The following is an 18,696-nucleotide window of genomic DNA, read 5'->3' on the forward strand; positions in this document are numbered from 1 at the left end:
TCGAGACCATGGCTGAAATCAAAGAGCAGAAAAAAATGATTTTCACTGTCTCAGTATTTGCTCTAGGATGAACATTCTCTTTTCTCACATCTTTAGGGAAGGAAATAGAGTTGATGATGCTCTGGCAAAGTTTGGAGTCTCTTCTTCAGTGATCAATTGGTGGCCTTCCGCTCCTGCTTTTTGCCAAAGGTTTATCAATGATGACATTTGTAATATTTCACAATTGCGTTTTTCTTGATTTCTCTGAACTTTTCGCCTCCTCCTTCTTTTTGTTTGTTCTCCTCCCTCTCTTCTTGTTCAAACACTCACTTTTTCCTTTTATTAATATATTGCGTGTTTGACAGTTCATGGGCCATGGGTGCTCACCCCGTCCTTGTTCTGTCTCGTCCCAATTTCTATCAAAAAAAATACTGTAAATTTGTTTAAGAGAATGAGATACTTGTAAATAATTTATCAAGTATGACTATTGTATTGTTTACCCTATTTTTGTGTAGTTTGTGCAATGTGCTAATACAAATAATAATTAATTATGAAACTCTAAGAAAATTCAAATTGCATCATGCTAAATGTGTCAAAAATGAAATGTAGAAATTAAAATGATAAATTATGTCAAATATAAAAACCAAATTATATAATATGTTTAAAATTCTAACATAAAATTTATTTATAATAAGTAAAATTTATGACATATCCTGACTTTAATTTACTATAAAATATTAAAAAAATTATGGAATAGAAAGTAGAAATTTGAATTCACAAACGTTTCAATTCAAAATGGAAATCCAACCAAGACAAAAACATTGTCAAACTAAATAATTTGTATAATCATAATGTGGTTTTAATCCATGGAGAGATGTGATAAGGTTAAAATATCATAATTCAACAAGTATCAAAAGGAACACTCCTATCATAAATAAAAATAAAACATACAAATATATAAATAATAATAAAAACATACAAATACATAAATAATAGAGACAATATCAATTGTTTAGAAAAATAAAAGTATAATACTTGATAAAAAAAAACAACAAAAAAAAACACATCCAAATTTGAGTTTTAATTCTCAAATATGCATTAGCTAGAAAAGCTATAAAAATAACATTTAGATTATTTAATTCTTCTTAATTAATTTGTCAATCATTCTTTTTCTTATACCACTCTTCCAATAAGTCATCACCTATCTGTTCTTCTTTATAACCAAACAAAAAATCCTCTGGAAATGCGATGTTCTCTCCTTCTTCTTCTTCTTCTTCTTCAACCTTAGTATTTTGATTCACATTCCAATTACATGGCGATGTGAATGAAGAGTCTGGACTGAAGTATGGTGTGAATGAAGAGTCATCCATAGTAGTATTTTCTATAGCTAATGGTGGTAATAGTTCTGAATAGTATTTATCCCATGAAAGAATTGAATGGATACTAGTTTGATCAAACAATGAGGAAGAATCTGGTGGTGTATATGAATCTGAGATTTTGCACACACTTTCGTAGTTGTTCATTAATAGATCATTAACGTTTGCACTTTTCTCATCATCAACATGATCCAATTTTCCGATAGAAGAATGAGATGGAATTTGTGCATAGTAATCAATTAACTGATTCGTGTAATTTTGGAGTCTATGTTGTCCATTATGATATTTCCATTCGGAAGAAAGTTGGAGGAGATTACAAACTTCTCTTTCTTGTTCCTCACATTCTTCTTCCTCCCATTCGGAAAGAAATATCAATGAATTATCAACTTCAACTTCTCCTCCGACCCATTTCTCCATAATTAGTTGCTGCAAATAGTATATAGTTAATGATTAGTTTTTTTTATCAAATTGTAGATTAATTAATAATGGAAATATATATTGAAAAAGCCAGTTTAAACGAGACTGGTTTTGATTGGCAAAAACTGTTATAAAAAGCAATAACATGATGAGATTCAGATAAACAAAAATAATAGAGAAGTATGTTCAAAATAGGACTTCTCAGAGAATAGAATACAAGGATTATAATGATTTTAATGTTTATAAAACCCCATAAATTAACGAAAATTTGGATCATAATTTAATATTTATTACTCCTAATCTTAAAATTACAACTAATGTTTAACTGAAGTGAAAAAATAGAACAAATTTTGAGAAGAATAATAATTAAAGATTCTGGACAGCATTAGAACCTATAAATGATTTTAATGTTTATAAAAACCTATAAATTAACGAAAATTTGGATCATAATTTAATATTTATTACTCCTAATCTTAAAATTACAACTAATGTTTAACTGAAGTGAAAAAATAGAACAAATTTTGAGAAGAATAATAATTAAAGATTCTGGACAGCATTAGAACCTATAAATGATTTTAATGTTTATAAAAACCTATAAATTAACGAAAATTTGGATCATAATTTAATATTTATTACTCCTAATCTTAAAATTACAACTAATGTTTAACTGAAGTGAAAAAATAGAACAAATTTTGAGAAGAATAATAATTAAAGATTCTGGACAGAATTAGAACCTATAAATGTGTTGAACCAAGAAGAACTCAGAGGCAACGTGTCCCAAATAAAAGATACGTGGACTGATAGAAGTGATAATCTGTTAGTGGGCAGAATCTTTTAATTTTTATTATCTTTTAGTTGCTGAAAATAAGGAACAGATAAATAAAGAACTGGTCTCAAGTGGGAAACCACTAGTATCGTAAAAATAGGCTAGGATATTGGGAAGTGGGTTGCAAATTATTGTATTTAATCCCCTGGGCTTTTCCAGAGAGGATATCTGAATTTTGAATTATAAACTTCTTATTGTGGTTTGTTCTTACCCGAAATAGAACTCAATTTCATTGATTGAAAATCATCTCCTGATTGGGACCTAACATTGGTATCAAAGCGAGGTTTTCATGGCGAGCAACAAAGAGAGAATAGAGAATTTGGAGAAAGAAATCGGTAGTCTTCATGACAGTTTCACCAAAATAGAATTGGGAATTGCAGACAAGATGACTAAGATTGAAGAAGCCATCAGCAATATGTCAGGATCGTATGGGCCAAATCATACTGGTGAAGGTAGCAACAATTCCAGGAACTTTGAAAATCGACACGTGACGGGTGAGGAGGAAAACAAGGAGACTTTTAGAGGAGGAAGACCGATGTTTTCTTCACAACTAGCCAAACTCAAATTTCCTAGGTTTGCTGGGGAGGATTCGACTGTCTGGTGTACACGAGTCGAACAATTCTTTGACTACCAACTGACCACCAAGGCTCAAAAGGTACCGTTAGCATCGTTTCACCTAGAGGGCGAAGCTAGTGAATGGTGGCAGTCTCTAAAAAGAGCGTACAAAGAGGAGAACATAGAGATATCATGGGCCATTTTTTTGGAGGAGTTGTGGGCCAGGTTTGCTCCAACGGATTGTGAGGATTTTGATGAAGCTTTATCCAGGGTGAAGCAGATAGGGTCCTTGCGCGAATACCAAAAAGAGTTTGAACGCCTCAGGAACCGAGTACAAGGATGGACTCAAAAGGCACTGGTAGGTACTTTTATGGGTGGTTTAAAATCTGAAATTTCTGAAGGTATTCATATGTTCAAACCAGGGACATTAAAAGAAGCCATTCGCTTGGCAAGAATGCGGGAGGAGCAACTTGCTCGACAAAGGAGGTATACTAGACCTCCTCCACGGTTTCCCAATCCAAATCACAAAGAAAGTTCGTCTATAAAGAGACTCACTTGGGAAGAGATGCAGATACGAAGGGCTCAAGGCTTATGCTTCAACTGTGATGAGAAATTTACGCCTAACCATAAGTGCAAGCTGCCACAATTATTCATCATGGAAGGGGACGAAAAGGATAACTTTGAAGAACAAGAAGAATATGAAAGAATCATGGATGTGGAACCAGAAATCTCATTACATGCTCTGTCAGGATGGGCTGCCAACAAAACAATGAGAATTGCAGCTAAGATTGGTTCACATGAACTGATGGTTCTTATTGACAGCGGCTCCACTCACAATTTTATAAGTGAGAAAATTGTGAACTTGCTATGGCTGCCGGTTGTTCCAACTGACACGTTCCATGTCAAAATTGCAAATGGAGGGTCTTTGCGATGTGAAGGAAGATTTGAAAACATAGACATGCTACTACAAGGTATCCCATTCACTTTGACTTTATATGCATTACCATTAACGGGGTTGGATGTAGTGCTGGGAGTTCATTGGCTGGAGAGCTTGGGCACTGTAATATGCAATTGGAAGAAACTAACCATGGAGTTCCAGAAAGATGATCAGACATGCCACTTGAGCGGATTAGGAGCCCAACCAATTCAATCTGCAACCTTAGAATCAGTAGTCAAAGAAGTAAAGTGTGGTAGCTCGTTAATGGCTATTTGTTTTCAACTTACAGCCTTAGATAGTCACAAGTCATGGGATCCCACAATGCAGCAGCTCTTGGAGGCATTTGGGGATTTATTTCATAAACCAACAACATTACCACCGGACAGAGAAATCGCCCATCAAATCACGCTAAAGGAAGGTGTTGAACCCGTTAATGTCAAACCCTACAGGTATGCCTATTTTCAAAAGGCTGAAATTGAGAAACAAGTTCAAGATATGCTTAAACTAGGACTTATACAAACAAGTACCAGTCCTTATTCTTCTCCCGTCCTATTGGTTAAAAAGAAAGACGGATCTTGGCGGTTTTGTACCGACTATAGGGCCTTAAATGTTGTCACCATTAAAGACCGATTCCCTATTCCCACCGTGGATGACATGCTTGATGACTTACACGGTGCACAATACTTCACTAAACTAGATTTGCTTGCCGGGTACCATCAGGTACGAGTACACCCCAATGATATTTATAAAACAGCCTTTCGCACACATAATGGACATTACGAATACCTCATTATGCCCTTTCGCCTATGTAATGCACCATCGACCTTTCAAGCTTTAATGAATCAAATTTTTCGATCATACTTGCGCAAATTTATACTTGTTTTCTTTGACGATATTCTTATCTATAGTCCTAGTTGGAGCATGCATCTTGAACATGTACACAAAGCTTTTGAAATTCTTAGGCATCATCAATTTTATGTTAAAGCTAGTAAATGTGCTTTTGGAGTTCAGGAGATTGAATATTTGGGACATATTATAACATCTTGTGGAGTTCAGGTTGACAAGAGGAAAATTCAGGCTATGGTTGACTGGCCTCGGCCCACTAATGTTTCAGAATTGCGTGGTTTCTTGGGAATCACAGGTTACTATCGCAAATTTGTGCGGAATTACGGCATCATTGCCCGTCCACTCACCAACCTCCTCAGAAAAGGCCAATTCAAGTGGAGTGAACAAGCTGAAAGTGCTTTCCATGACCTTAAAGTTGATATAACTACAACACCTACTCTAGCTTTACCAAACTTCAGCGAACCGTTCATTATTGAGTCTGATGCTTCGGGGTATGGAATTGGTGCAGTCCTATCACAACAAGGAAACCCAATAGCATTCATGAGTAAAGCTTTGGGAGTTGTAAAGCAAACATGGTCTGTGTACGCGAGGGAGATGCTTGCAATTATCCATGCCATACAAACATGGAGACCATACCTGCTCGGACAGAAATTTTTCATCCAAACCGACCAACGAAGCTTGAAATACTTGCTTGAACAAAGGATAGCTACACCCAAGCAACAAAAATGGGTAACTAAACTCCTTGGCTATGATTATGAGATTATATTTAAACCTGGTTGTGACAATAATGCAGCAGACGCACTCTCAAGAAAGGAAGGCAGTCCCAGACTTGATGCCATATTCACCCCTCAAACAAGTTTATGGGACTCCATTAAATCGGCAGCCAACAATGACCCCTATATGACAAAAATAGAGAAGTTGGCAGTAGCTAAACCCGGACTTCCTTACAGTTTGGTACATGGCATGGTGTGTTACAAAGGACGTGTGGTTATTCCTCCTCATTCGGGAGTATTACGCACCTACAGGAGATTGGCTCAACAATTTTATTGGCCTTCAATGTACAAAATGGTCAACTCTTATGTTGCTCAATGCGAAGTATGTCAAAAAACAAAAGCAGAAATATTGGCTCCTGCTGGACTCCTTCAGCCACTTTCAATTCCTTGACAAATTTGGGATGACATCACCACGGATTTCATTGATGGCTTGCCTTTATCCCATGGGAAGAATTCTATCTTCGTCATTGTGGATAGACTCAGTAAAGTAGCACACTTCATCGCCCTTAGTCACCCATATTCCGCCAAGATCGTAGCCGAAAAATTCATCGATGGAGTGGTTAAGTTACATGGCATGCCTCAATCCATAGTAAGTGATCGTGATGCAATTTTCATGAGTAACTTTTGGCAAGAATTCTTTAAACTTTCAGGAACTTAGTTGAACATGAGCACGGCCTACCATCCGGAATCTGACGGCCAAAGTGAAGTAATTAACCGTTGCCTTCAGCAGTATTTGAGAAGCTTCACTTTTCAGCAGCCAAGACGATGGTTCACTTATCTTCCGTGGGCTGAGTTTTGGTATAATACCACTTACCATGCCTCCATCAAGATGACACCATATCAGGCTCAATTTGGTCGATTACCACCTAAGATTCCACGTTACACTGAAGGATCCACTACTGTCCATGAAGTCGATTTACAGCTTCTTGATCGTGATGCTGTGTTGCAACAACTCAAAGAAAATCTCCATGCTTCTAATAATCGGATGAAGCAATATGCTGATAGCAAACGTCGTGACATTGAGTTTGCAATTGGCGATCGAGTGTTTGTCAAACTTCACCCATACAAGCAACAGTCCTTAGCCAAGCGACGCAACCAGAAACTCTCTAGCTGATTTTATGGACCTTTTGCGATTATTGATCGTATTGGAAAGGTTGCTTATAAGCTCCAATTGCCAGATGAATCAAGAGTACATCCGGTTTTTCATGTCTCCTTATTAAAAAAGGCTGTTGGTGCTTCTGCATCTATTACAGAGTTACCTTCTTTTACTGAAGATGGAGAAGTGGTTATGCAACCTGCCAAAATCTTGGACACCCGTTGGAGCAAGAAAGGGGCCAAAGTAATTGAAGAAAGTTTAATTCAATGGAAATGCTTGCCATTAGAAGATGCTACATGGGAAAAGTCAGACGACTTTATTGCACAATTTCCTAACTTCAACCTTGAGGACAAGGTTGCAGCTAATGGGAGGGGTAATGTTGAACCAAGAAGAACTCAGAGGCAACGTGTCCCAAATAAAAGATACGTGGACTGATAGAAGTGATAATCTGTTAGTGGGCAGAATCTTTTAATTTCCATTATCTTTTAGTTGCTGAAAATAAGGAACAGATAAATAAAGAACTGGTCTCAAGTGGGAAACCACTAGTATCGTAAAAATAGGCTAGGATATTGGGAAGTGGGTTGCAAATTATTGTATTTAATCCCTTGGGCTTTTCCAGAGAGGATATCTGAATTTTGAATTATAAACTTCTTCTTGTGGTTTGTTCTTACCCGAAATAGAACTCAATTTCATTGATTGAAAATCATCTCCTGATTGGGACCTAACAAAATGATTTATATTTAAAACTAATAAAATCAAAAGAAACTAAGAAAAGTGAGAAACAATTGACAATATTTATTAATGAGAGATTATGTGTATGAAAAAACAAAGGATTACCTTAAAAATAATGAAAGATTATGTACGGAAATTTACTTGTGAGTGAGGTAGTATGTTTTTTTTTTTTTTGTGGCTCTCTCCTTTCTTACTGTCTCTATTTATAGATGTGTAAATCCTATTTCGTTACGGTTTTAGTTTCCTAATTCTATTTGGACATTTATTTATTTCATTCTTCAATTATAATTTCTTTTTATTTATCAGTTGCTCGACTATTTAGTTTCCTAACTGCATTATAATTTCTTTTTATTTTTTTATCTTTCCTGTTATCTATATTTTAGTTGTAATCCACCACTAAATATAAGTTTCCAGCTATATACTTAATTAAGAACCATCTAAGAGTGAGCAAATCGAACTAAAAACCCAAAAACCAATGAAATCAAACCGAAAAACTGTATCGAACCAAATTAAATTGTATTTTGGTTCGATTTGGCTCTTAGTTTTTAGACAGTTTGGTTTTCGATTTGGTTTGGTTTAGTTTTATTTGGTTTAAAACCAAATAAAACCAAACCGAATAATTTTTTATGTATAATTCCTAGAAATCATTTTTTTGGTAACAAGGAAAGCTGAGCCCGGAAAAAGAAATAATTCGTAGAAATCTAAACTTATGAAAATTGTGTCTTATTGAATGTACTTTAAATGAATTATTTATCCTTAATCTTAAATACACCAACAATCTGAAAATAATGGTTGGTGGCTTAGTCATTTCTTGCGTTAATGTCTGGATAAAATCTATTGTGATTTTTGCTTGGTTCTGTCTGGAATAATTAGAATATTTATTTGGTTCAATTTTAAGTTTTCAATTCCAAATTTGTATAATTGATTTATTATATATGTGTTTTTAAATATTTTTAAGTGTTAAAAAATAGAACAAATGAATTTTTTTAACAAAATTGATTCCTGTTTGCAAATTTTTAAACCAGATAGATTAAAATTGAAAACACGTGGAACCATATACTTTATTTTTATATATTTTCTAAGATTTAATGTATCTATTTAAAAAATTAGATAAAGTGCAAAAATGTTCCAAACTTTTATCTCTATGAGCAATTTTATCTCTAACATCTAAAATTGTGTAATTTTACCATCAATATTGGTAGCCAAGAGCAATTTTACCCCTAATATTGACAAGTTCAATCATTGAGAGAAATAATTCATCAAATTGTCTTCTTAGTCATGAATCTTGTCATTTACACTTTACATGTACTTCATTTTATCACTTTTTGGTAACAAATCACAAACATATGATTAAACGCGAAAAATTTAAAAATAAAAAAGTATATATTGTATTTTGTACGACTTGGACAAAAAAATTCAAATATTTCGCTGAATATAAAAATATTAATCTCCAATTCTATTTAAATCACAAAAAATATGAAATTCTTTTTTTTAGAATCAACTTACGTGCAATTGGTGCAAAATGAGGAACAAAATATACGTGTTTTATAATCATATCTAAAATTGACCCAACTTGCCAACGTTAAGAATGAAATTATTCTTGGCTACCAACTTTAAGGGTAAAATTACAATATTCTAGATGTTAAAAATAAAATTGCACCTAACATTTAATACTTTTTACACATTATCTCTTAAAAAAATTAAAGGTGTAATTAATTAAAAATAAATTGAACAGGGCTAAAATATGCATTTTACCTGACACATTAATGATTTGCAGACTATACAAGGATCTTCATGATTTTGTTATGATGATATGTTAGATTTGTCATTTTAACTATTTGGTTGTGGTGTCAACAAGTCTTTTTTTTATTTTAATTTAGGCAAAAACCATTATTAAATCTCTTAAATTTATTTGTTTTAAGGATCAAACTCCTGATCAATTATTTTTCCATATTGAGTCTTTAATCATTAATTTTATTATGGATTTGACCATAATTTAACTTTTCCGTGGAGTTTGGATGGCACACGTCGTTAGGGTGATTCGACTTATTGGCATGGACAAAGAAAAATAGGAATTTATTGACTATGATAGATAGAGAGTAAAAACTAACAAGAAATTACAGAAATTAAGTTCCAGTAAGTTCTTCCAAACTCGATCTTCTCCTCTTTCATTTTGAGATTTTCAGCATTAGAATCGCCAAATCAATATTCTCTCCCAAACTCGATGAAAAAATTAAATAAGGATCAAATCCATAACAAAATCAATGCTCAAGGGCTCAATGTGGAAAAATAATTGATCAGAGGCTTGATCCTTTAAACAGGTAAAGTTCAGAGGTTTAATTATGCTTTTTGCCTTTATTGTGTAAACTAAGTCCTTTAATTGTACGGGTGTAGAAACAGTTTATATCATGTTAGAAATTGACATTCTTAATTAGTTGTTGGGTTAAGGAGTTCTTTATTTTGTTGAATATTAAGTAACTTTTTTTTTTAAAGTGAATAAGTAACTTATTGATTAAAAGAGTTCCTTTTTTACTTAGTTGTCACATAAGCCCTTAATGTCTGGCCTAGGTAATTTTGATTCGGCAGATTGTGACAAGAAAGTTTTTGAATGTTGCTTATTTTTATTTCCTTTTAACCATTTTATTACTCTATTGACCAGGTATGCTAAAGTTGATATTGCGCTAAAATCCCGATATCATCTATCTAGTAAGTTGCCACTGAGATAAATGTATTACCTAAAATAAAAGAATAGATGAACCAAGCTTGGCATGGTTGAATCATGTAAAAGATATAGAAAAAGATGTAAAAGCCATATTCATGTTTGAAGAATCTGACATTGATATTCATTTTATGATTTTCGATTTTATATATTCCATTCAATTAATATCGGATTACGATTCATCAGGTTTTAAATGTATATTTTTATTTTATTTTTATTCTTTTTCCATATTTTTTTTTGGCTAAGTTACACCTATGGCACTTAACTTTGTTCGTTTATGACTATTAAACTTCAAAACCTAACATAAAACGAACGGAACTTTATATTTTTTAACCTAAAAGCCACAATTATTATTGACCATATACTATGACATCTAACTCCTCTTGTTTACTTATAATTTCTATTCCCTCTTTTATCTCTTTTTCTGACGTTATTAATATGTCAATGTATATTGTTCATTAACGAATGTAGAACCTGTAACTTCGGATATTATAATCCTTGTATTTAAACTTTTTTGTGTTGATAATTACATCATCAATCCTTCTTACAAAGATGTTTTGGTAAACTGTTGGAGTAATTAAATGTAAATGTAAAGGCACAATTTCTCCAACAAAATACTGAGGTAAAACCTATTTAAAAGTAGCCTAAAAATAGGGTAAATTTCACACATGGTGTACAACATTTACCCTAAATCACACTTTGGTGTACCAACTTCATTTTGTCTCACTAATATGTACCAACTTAGGTGTGACCTCCCAATGTGGTGTACGGCCGGTGAAAACGACCGGTCAACGTGCCACGTCACCCTTATTTCGAATCCTGAATTAAAAAACGTGGGACCCATGTTTGTGTAAAGACTAATTTGCCCCTTTTGGTTTTCCCTCCTAATTTACTGCTGGATCAGTTACCCATATATCATCCTCCTTCTCTCTCCTGTCTGTCGCTCTCTCTCTCTTCTCTTTCGCTCACTCTCTCTCATTGTTGTTCTGTTCTTCTTCCTTCTCCAACGTCTCTGAGCTTCAAAAACCTAGACCTTCAAAAACCCTAATCGATATCAACGCACGTGATGCCTTCAACCACGCATAATCATCATCGATTTGGTAGCAGAAGGATATGCCACTGTGGAATCGAAGCTCCTCTGAAAACTTCATGGAGTGATTCAAATCCAAGCAGAAGATACTTCAACTGTGTAAATTTCGGGGTAAGAACTCATCTCTTCACTGTTAGATTTATGACTTTTTTTCTGTATATGTTGCCTTCATCTTCTTCTTTCTTTTTCCCCTATCTAAAATAGAAACCAAATGCCTGCAACTTCTTCGAGTGGATGGACCCAGTTATGGATGGAAGGGCAAAATCCATAATTCTTGGATTATTGAGGAAGCTGGACAGGATTGAAAAGGAAGGTATCAGAGTGAGGCGTGATTTAGAAAGGGAAAGTTGTTGTGAAGTAGAGTTTCCAGAGAATACAGAGGTGGTGATTGACATGAAAAGAAACAGGGGAGGGATATGCAAATGGATAGGGATTCTGATTGCTGTAATATTTGTTATGTGTATGCTTTGTGTTATAGGTTGATTTTGGTTAGTGTCGTTTTAATATAAACACAGAGCATTGTTATGTTGACATATATGGATTGTAATGGTTATGTTTGTGTTGTTAATTAAATGGCTTGATGATGTCTAAATACTGTGTGCGTTTTTTGTGTTTTGGTTTGCACTCCTAATAATGTAAAAGGAAAATGATGTGAAAACAAGAAAATGGCAAATTGACCAAAAACTGAGGAGAACATTTTATCAGAAAGAAAATTGAACATTTTATCAAAAATGACCAAATTGAACACGACATTAAGAAAGAAAATTACAATTACTATTTGATGAGAACATTTTAGCTAAAAATGACCAAATTGAACATAGCAATAAGACCAAATTGTCAATTAACCAACATCAACAGTCTGTTAGGCCAACATGAACTCTGCACAATATATACTAATTTCAACATACTGTTAGGACAATATTGCAACTGCACAATATATACCAATTTCTACATATTGGTAAGCCAACATGGCCACTTCAGAAAACAACCAAAATATGTGAAATTTTAAGCCAACATGGCCAATTCACAAAACAACCAAAATATGTGCAATGTTAAGCCAACATAGGCAATTCACAAAACAACCAAAATATGTGCAATGTTAAGCCAACATGGCCAATTCACAAAACAACTAAAATATGTGCAATGTTAAGTCATAACATTGCCACCCAAAACAGCAAAAAACTAAATCCCCTTAACGCCATGGTCTTTGTTCATTTGAAGAAGAACTTCTTGTGCATGGCCTCCTCCCTGGATGAACGATTGATCTTGCATTAGTTTGTCTTCCTCCTGTGGATGACTGGAGTGGTTGACTAGGTGAGGCAACAGTCTGGCTAGTTCCCTACACAACTCATATACATTATAAACTGAAGAAAAAAGTATGACAAGAGCAATTACACCTAGAAAAATAACAACTTACATTCATCATCCAACGAACTGTGTTACATGGAGGTGGTTGTGATGTTGATGTCACTGCAGGAGTAGATGGTCTTGGTGGTGATCTTGTTGGCCTTGGAGTTGTCCTTGCTCTCTTCGGCTGTAAGAGCAATTAAACAAAAAAAATTACCATTACAGCCATAACAGCAAGATATCCAACATATATTGAACAAATAAATACCTGTTGAGTAGTTGAATTTGAGGCCTGTGATGTGCATGTCCTTTTGTTGTGGTTTTTGCCTCCATATTTTCTACAAGTCATGTAGATGGTGCCTTTCCTGCTCAATCTACCTTTGCTAGATGCCTCAATCTCTTCTGGTTCTTTCCTCATTGCCTTCTGTCTTCTACCACGCTTGGACTTGACTGGTGTAGGATGGACAATTGGAACTGGTGGATCTACATTGGGCCATTGATCCATGTCATTCGTTGGTTCAATGATGAAGCTATAGACCTTCAAATACGTTTCAACTGAATAGAAATCTGATAGATATGTCTCTGGATTTTGGTTTTGTCCTATTATAGCAGCACATCCATAGCTGCAAGGGATCCCAGTCAACTGCCATCTTCAACATATGCAAGTGTTGTCTTCCAAGTTCACAACAAATTGCTCTTCCAACCCATTGATCTGTACTCTAGGCCCTTCTGAGTATGTTGGTTGATAATGCCTTGCCCAATCTTTACATATCTCCAGCTTCTTCAAGATCTTACCACAGAATTTCTGCTTATTCCTCCTCATGAAATCTGCTTTGTTCTTGATCCTTTTCATTAACTTCACCTTTATCATCTCATACATTGTGATTATGCCCTTATCCCTTGCATCAAGTATGTATTTGTTAAAGCACTCACACAAGTTATTCAGCAGCATATCACATTGTGCCATGTAACAGAACACACACCTCTAATAATTAGAATTTGACCCAACATAATTTATATACAATAGGTATGAGATTACCTTTTAGAAAAGCATGCTCTGGCCCAGTGCTCGTTTGGCCTTTATCTAAGCCATTCCCTTGCTTCAGGTGAGATTTGTTCAATCTTGTTTAACCACTCATCATGCTTGGCCATATAGGGAGCCCTTGCTACACCCCAAATCAGGTCCTTCAACACTTTTCCTTTAAATTTAGTTCTAAAATTTGTGTACATGTGGCGTACACACAACCTATGTTCAGCCTGAGGAAATAGCATATCAACTGCCCCTATTAATCCCTGCAGGTAATTAAAGACACACCAAGCAATTAATAAGTACCTACACATAAGGAAACATCATCTCAACATACCAAAGACATACACATTATACCAATCACCATCTCAACTAATCAAAGCCATTATACCAAAGACATACACATATCTAAGTACATACACATATCTTATATATAACCAAAGACATTATACCTTCTGCCTATCAGACATGAATGTAAATTGACTACTATCGACAATATCAAGATCAACTGCCAGTAGTTCCAAAAACCAGGTCCAAGTCTCTTTGCTTTCTGTCTCAACCATTGCATACGCAATAGGAAATATACAATCGTTGGGATCAATCCCAACAGCTAATAGAAGCTGTCCTCCAAACATGCCTTTGAGCCAGCAACCATCAAGTGAGATTATTTTTCTACACCCTGCCTTCCAAGCTGATTTTAGGGCATTCAGACACATATACATGCCCATGAACTTTCCTTCCTTCCACCTACCCATGAATGTACTACCTGGATTGGATCTCAAGATCTCAGCCCTATACCTACACGTATTTGTAGAAAACAACATAAGTTACCAATTTGAATACAATAAAAATACATGTATATGTTCTCATATTGACTTTTCTCATCACCATATATAATGGTAAGAGCAAAACACTTTGCTCGATATGCTGTCATCCTCCCAACGGTCAAAGACATCTCTCTTCTAATATCATCAATCATAGCATGCACCTTCTAGTCTGCATCACTCCTGAAGTCCTCCAAATACTTCCTTCCAATGTATTTATAAGTCATATGAAAGTTTTTATGAACCTTGCAACACTCATGTTGGAAGTGACCACTCTTAATTTGCATGGTCCGATTCAGTTTATCCCTTCTATCAACCCTTGAAGCGTATATCCTCCATGGACAGTTATCCGTTGCATTTATCAACCCTTTGCAAACTGCCTCTACCTTGATAGGTGTGTTGAGTTTGAACCATGGCTGAAATCGGTGTTTGATGCCACATGCCTCCTTAAACTCCTCATTATCGTTAAACAGCATCCCTATTTTGAATGTAGGATCAGCCATGTCCCTGGGTACATTGAATTCTGGAAACCTCCTTCTGCCCTCATTCTCAGAATTTGACTCAGAATACAATTCATCGGAGTCCGCATACTCCAAGGAATTTTCTTGAATATTGAAGTTCTGCGTAGGATCCCTTCCACTGGTTGGAACAGATGGGACAGTCCTCCTTCTGCCTCTTCTAGCATTCTCAACCCCTTGCACCAGATCATCATCGTCCTGCTCCAGTACATAATCGTCATCAACAAATTCTTCTTCTTCTTCTTGGGGATTTCCTTCCACAGCACCACTTGCATTATTTCCTTCCACAGCACCACTTGCATTATGTCCTTCCACAGCACCACTTGCATCACCTCCTTGCACAGCACCATTTGCATTACTTCCTTGCCCAGCAATAGCTGCATTATCAGCTTCCCCATAAGCACATGCAGCATTATCAGCTTCCCTATGAGCACCTGCATCATCACCTTCCCTAGCACCACCTGAATCATCACCTTCCCTAGCACCACCTGCATTATCATGATCCCAGATACCAGTTACATTATCATGATCCCAGATACCATCTGCATCATGTCCATCTCTAGCATTATCATGAACCCCAGCCCCAGCTTCATCATCTCCTGCATAATCTTCATTATCATCTTCCTCATCATTGGGGGCATCATCTACGCCAACATATGTAGGTTCCTCAAACATGGCATCAAAACCTCCTTCAGCAGACACTTCTTGATTAGATGCATCATGGGGACTTTGAGCATGTACTTCTTGATTAGGGGCATCATGTCCATCTCCAGCATGTACTTCAGCACATGGTGCATCATGTTCACTTGGAGAATTTTCTTCAACATTGGGGATAGTGTTTACTCCAACTGCAGTTGATGCTTCTTTGTTCCATTCCTTGTTGTACTCCAGCATAAAAAGATTCCTGCCAGTAAGTGTATTCGTAGGAATAGGTACTTCAACATCCTCCTCGATCTCTTCTAATATCACTGCGCTTGGAATAAATTCATCTTCGTCTTCTTCAGAGATCTCATACATGTCGTCTTCAGTCACTTGCTTGAAATAAATGTGAATCTCCCCACACTCCACACCAGACAGCGCCATCTCGTAACAGTCATCGTCACTAGCTATATGCTTTAACCCATCAGGCCATAGTTGGTCGTACGACATCCAATAATACTGATAAACGCCTGTGCATCCCAAACTCACTACCTTAGCAATAATACCCACTAAAGACAGCGTGTCCCAGTGGTAGTACTCCCATATGTAAGTATCACCACCAACATATCCATGTTTAGTCCATCTGCCATCATACTTCAACAAAATGTCAAAATATCCATCTTCAGGATCTACAAAATACAAAAATATAATATAAGCCATGAGGCAATAAGCAATAAGCAACACAAATACCCATCAGGCAATAAGAGACAATCAAATTGCAAACAGCAACACCCTCAACTCTATAACAAATAAGCAACAACCACTATGCAAACAACCAATATGCAAAAAGCACTGCCCTCAACTCTATAACTAATAAGCAACAACCACTGTGCAAACAACCCATATGGAAATAGTAATACCCCAAATGAATAAGCAATAAGCAACACAAATACCCATCAGGCAATAAGGGACAATCAAATTGCAAACAGCAACACCCTCAACTCTATAACAAATAAGCAACAACCACTATGCAAACAACCAATATACAAAAACCACTGCCCTCAACTCTATAACCAATAAGCAACAAACAAATTAATAATAACTCAACATTATATCCAACATAAGCAATAAATAATAACTCAACATTATATCCAACATGACAATAAATAATAACTCAACACAATATCCAACCTGACAATAAATAACAACTCAACATTATATCCAACATGGCAATAAATAATAACTCAACACAATAGATACTATATCCAACATGGCAATAAATAATAACTCAACATTATATCCAATATGGCAATAAGCAGCAAATAGTAACTCTACACAATATGGCAATAAGCAATATATCAATAAAATAATGAGACAATCAGTGTATAAATAGGCATAACACAACAGAATACACTGAACTCATTAGAAAATTATAATATATATATATATATATATATATATATATATATATATATATATATATATATATATATATATATATATATATATATGTATCAGACTATGTGTCACGTCCGTGTCTAAAGTTTCTAATCTCTATTTTTGAAATAGATAGTATTAATTAATTATAAGTTTTAAGTATATTATTGAGTTCAATTTAATATTTTTATGTATAAATAAAAAGCTTTGGGTAAGTTTTATAAAAATTATAAATTCAAAGGATCTTAACTGATATTTATTTTCAATTAATTGTCCTCATAGTTTGATTTTCGGTTAAAAAAAATAAAATTACCTATATTACATTATTAAAAAACATTATGATTAAGTTATTGATATTTAATCTTTTACATATTTAATAAAAAGAAATGGATGGTTAGTACCCAACTTATAATAATAATAATAATAAAACATGTTGTATACATGTCAATATTTTAACTAATTCAAAATCCACTTGTCAAAAAAACTATACAAAGTATAAATGTTATTAATCTAAGCATAAACAAATACATGTGTCAATCTTATGAATTAAAGAAAAGCCATGTGTCAAATAAGTAAATTTATCATTATGACATGTAGGTATATAATTATGAAAGAAAAAAATTATCAAGGGGGGGAGGGATTACAAATAAAAATGGAAATAAACTTACTCGTTCCATTATGTTTGAAAGTGTTCGGTTCGATATCATATACCGACGATATTTCACCGACGAATTTTTGATGACCGATGATATTTCAGTGACGAATTCTCGGTGATTGATGGCGACATTCGGTAACTGTATCCTATACTCAAATTATTTTAAAATGTTTTAGGTGCGATTTTGTGTAAGTTTAGTTTCGGTAGTTTCGTTGAATTTTAATAGGGTTAAAATTAGTAATTTATCAAGCCTATGAGTTACTAATAAAAATAAAATAAAATTTAGACAGTTGTCCTTTAAGGTGAAAGTTAATTCGATATGAGCTTTTAGCAACGTCATAAGTTTAAACGTACAATCGATCGGAACTCACGATGTCAGTTTAAATAGTCAAATTCGAATATTTATAGATTTGGACAATTACAACGAATTTGAAGATAAAAATTAGTAATGATAGACTCCTATGAGTATCACAAGTCTAACTGAACCTTAAGTCGGAATTAACGATACCGTTTAGTGTTACACGTTACAATTTTGGCGACAAACATAAATAGTCTCATATGGTGACAAACATAAATAGTTTTATAAAAGTGTGTGGTTTAAAATTTAGTTTTATATAATAATTAAGTGAGTTTAATTTGTCGAATTAAAATAAAAATGACTAATACAGATATTTGCCAATTAGAATCGGTATAAAGTTAAATATAAAATTAGTACAATAATTTGAATATAAAGTTAGTTCAAACAGATTTAAGACAATATAATGAGTCTAACAATATATTCGGTCTAAATTAACTACCGGTTTAATATTACATGAACTATTCCGGTGATAATGACAAATAAAAATAATTCGATAAAAATGTATGAAAATAGCCGGATAAAGTGTTGGTATAATTATTTAAGTC

Source organism: Euphorbia lathyris, chromosome 5 (assembly GCF_963576675.1).
Source record: "Euphorbia lathyris chromosome 5, ddEupLath1.1, whole genome shotgun sequence".
NCBI lineage: Eukaryota > Viridiplantae > Streptophyta > Magnoliopsida > Malpighiales > Euphorbiaceae > Euphorbia > Euphorbia lathyris.